Here is a 4157-nt window from a genome sequence, read left to right on the forward strand (position 1 = left end):
ATTGGTTTTCTTGCCGTTCTTAGTAATGCGATTCATTCTCGCTACATGAGAAACCTGTCTGTGACGCCTTGCTCTGTTATACTGCATTTCTCTATAATACTGATGGTTACTATATCACTGGTGTCATAATGCTAGTATTAAGAGGTGGATTGATTCAGACAGAACACCATTGAAGGCCTAGCTGTGAAATGCACGACCTGCTACTGTACTGTGCTAGGTCTCTGTCTAAAGCCTTTAAACATGGTGATTTTGTTGCGAATAATTATTACCTAACTGGTATACTGGACAAAGAAATGCCAAGTGTTAATAAGAAGAGCACTTCCTGCATCTTAGAAACGATGTTCTCATGCTATAGTACTTATTTATATGATTGTGTGCAGTCTCTGGTTTCAAATCAACCATTTAAATCATTTATCATAGGCGACACATTACCTCACAGTGCTGTCAATCTGTGCTACAAAGTGAGTAAATACATGGATGTTTCCATGTTTGTCTTGGCTAGCTAATTATGATAAGTGAAGTAGATTTTCTCCTCAGAACAGTGTAGTCAGTGTTAAATATAACTGCATGTTGATTGACCTAAAGCAAAAGCATACATTTACACATACAGTAAATCACATTTAAATATAAGTGCTGCTTTATTTACTACAAATGCTAGATGCAGAAATGTTGACAGCTTGTGCTGAACTCTGAGGAAGTAAAGGAAACCTTCCTGAGTTCCCATGTAGGAGTTGACGGGGCGTTATCTTTGTTTGTTTTTTTTTTGTTTTTTTGTTGATCTTTTGCTCCGAGGTCAGGCATTAGAAGTTATGGCCTCGACTTGAGTGCAGCATTGTTCAGCGGTGTTGGTTTTAAGGGCTTGTAAACAACCAGACCATTTTATAAATATTGGCAGGTAAGTAAATAAAAGTATATGAAAATTATTGACAGTTAGAATATTGGAAAGAATAGAAAGAATCTTAGGAATCCATAGAAGCAGGGACGTGATAGATCAGTAATTAAGGCTCTGGGTTACTGATTGGAAGGTCGGCCATTCAAGACCCAATATCACCAAACTCTTGGGCCCTTAAGGAAGGCCCTTAACCCTCTACGATTAAGGGGTGCTGTATCATGACTGACTCTGAGAAATCTGTCTAACACACACACACACACACACACACAACCACACATACACCCAGCCACGCACACGCAAACCCAGAGTATAACTTTTTCACGTTCCTTCTGTTCTGTTTTTTCCCTTTTTTCTCAATTTCCTTCTCCAATCTGAATTTCATAGCCCCATCCCCACCCCCTCATTTTCTGGTACTGTTTTTTTTAGCTTTCTCTCTCTCTCTCTCTCTCTCTCTCTCTCTCTCTCTCTCTCTCTCTCACTTTCTATCTTAGTCAGAGGTTAACACTTTCTTACAGTATGACTTTACTTTTCTTCCTTTACATGACCCGCCATTGGCTTCATACAAAATGTTTTGTTTTAGGCCTGAATTAAAACTCACTCTTTCGGCCTAAAGGTATCCGATGCTTCGGATTTCCAAGTTTCCAGTCTGAGTGACATACTGAACAACATCATAAACAGAATTACAATCCAGGTTTTTGTATATTTTTATACCACCAGCATACCATGAAAAATTCCTTGTACATGCAACCCATGATACTTGGCAATAAGGGTGATTCTTATTCTGATTCCTGGTACTGACAAGACGGACAATTTGTTTGTGAAATACTTGTGAAAAGTCAGAATCCTTACACTGGAACACCTGACAATAAAAAATCTGTTTAAGGGACAAAATATATACAGTCTCTATAGAGCTTGGGCTTGATTATATAGTGAATATATAGTGACTATAGTGAATCCCCACAGTCCTCATTGATTATGTGTATCAGTTCAGATATGTCTCCATCTTGCACTGGCGTTTCAGTCTTGATTTGGAGGAGGTTTTGAAGAGGCCTATTAAGGACGGGAACATATTTGTTTGGACTTTATTTCCAACCACAGCTAGCCTCAGGTAAATTCTTGCGACAAAATCATTGCAGCAACTTTAATTTCATTTATGTTTCACTAAACAGGTTTTTTCAACTAAATGAGGACCATCTTGGCTTTGTGAAACGATGTGCTTGACTGGGTATAATCACAGAGTTGTTTGCAACTGTTTGTTCGATGGTGTGTATGCGTGGGTTTGCTCGTTTCGAACACTGTAAACTCACATGTGCTGTGAATATTATTCAGGTGGGTGAAAGTGAATTATTTTATTCTGTATAATGTGTGTAAGGTGCTTTTATTTGCCAGATGCTTTTCTATCTTTGTATCTTTAGCCATGAACTCATATGTGTTGTAAGCAAAAGTGTTCTCATGTGCATGTGTGATGTACAGTGTACTTGTCCAGTAAAATGTGTGTGTGTGTGTGTGTGTGTGGTTGTGTGTGTGCAGGTGTTTTTTGTATGCAAGGTGTCAAGTGCGTAGGTGTGTTTATGTATAAACAGGAACTTTGCGTGTTTGCTTATGTGTGTCTTTTTAAAGTGCCAGTACCAGTGTGTGTGTGTGTGTGTGTGTGTGTGTGTGTGTGTGTGTGTGTGTGTGTGTGTGTCTGTGCTTGTTAGAAAGCAAGCATGACCTACTTGAGCCTTGAAGTTTGTGTGTGCATATGTGTGTGTGTGTGTGTGTGTGTGTGTGTGTGTGTGTGTGTGTGTGTGTGTGTGTGTATAGATGTTTGTGCACTCAGGATTTCAAGTCGAAGTGTCTTTGCATTAGTTTTTCATGTTGTGGAGGTGGACACACTCCCCTTTTCCCAGCGACTCATTTTGAACTGTCAGCTCTTCCAGACTTTATCTATAAATCAGTCGCATTTGTGTCCTGAAGGTATGGCGTGCCCATAACACACAAACTCACCATTGTCAACACCTTTGATTGACACAGTGCAATTGTAGTGTGTAAGTGTTCGTTGGCACAATGCAGGCAGGATGCTGGGATGTGAGTAATTACAGGCTGCTTTATCTAATAATGTGCGCGTGACTCATATTTATGTCACTGTTTGTTATGGAACGTGTAAATTACTGTGTTGACGTTCAGCGATTCGAGACACTTTATGTCAAAGTATTTTAATAAACGTCTTAAAATGATAAACAAGCACAATTTAAAAACTGTATCAAGAACTAAATTATTTATTTTTTATTTTGGAATATGAAAGAATTGAAAAAATAGAATGAGGAAATGAGGCACATGCTGAACATCTGTCTGTGTGTGTGTGTGTGTGTGTGTGTGTGTGTGTGTGTGTGTGGGGTGGGTGTGGGTGTGTTTGTGTGTTTATTTCTATGTCTCTTACACTCTCTCTCTCTCTCTTTTAGTTCCTTTCTGGACATTTCATGAATGGGGTGCAACAGGTGCAAATCCTCATGTTACTCACAACGCACTTCCAGTGAAAGGCGTACAGGTTACACATGTATACACCCCTCCCACACAAACACACACAATAACTGCATATACAAACGATAACTGCGCACACTATTTGCATTTTCCATTTGCATTTCAAACTAGAATAGACTATAGACAATATTTCAATCACTGTACGCTCACAGAAGGGTCGAAACACACACACCAGACACCACAAACACACACACACACACACACACACACACACACACACACACACACACACAAATTATACACACGCATGGTATTAAAGCTTAAATATCACAAAGGAAATTTTTTCAAATGGCAGTATTCAGTGTGTAAATAAAATAATATAATAAAAAAATTATTAAAATGTAACATCAATAAACTTTAATTTGTTTTATCAATTGGGATGTATTTGTGTATGTGTGTGTGTGTGTGTGTGTGTGTGTGTATGCGTATGGAATTAAATGAAATTTCCTTAAAATAATGAATAGTTTTACATATTGTACATTTTAATGGAATAAAAAATCTATAAAATAAATAATATAGATAATGATAAATAATGATAATAAATAATGTTATTTGTAATTTTATTTTCAAATGCTTAATTATTTTATTTTTCTTTTCTTATTAATTTTCTAAGTTTTACTGAAATTTTATTAACTTGCTTAAATTCAGTCAGTCCAGTCCAGTCAAAAAATGCTGCTAAGGATTTTAACTAGCAAAAGACTTTCTACACACACTGAAAAGCCTAATGGTTTTACAATAATGT

The sequence above is a fragment of the Silurus meridionalis genome, chromosome 20, assembly GCF_014805685.1.
Source record: "Silurus meridionalis isolate SWU-2019-XX chromosome 20, ASM1480568v1, whole genome shotgun sequence".
Classification (NCBI taxonomy): domain Eukaryota; kingdom Metazoa; phylum Chordata; class Actinopteri; order Siluriformes; family Siluridae; genus Silurus; species Silurus meridionalis.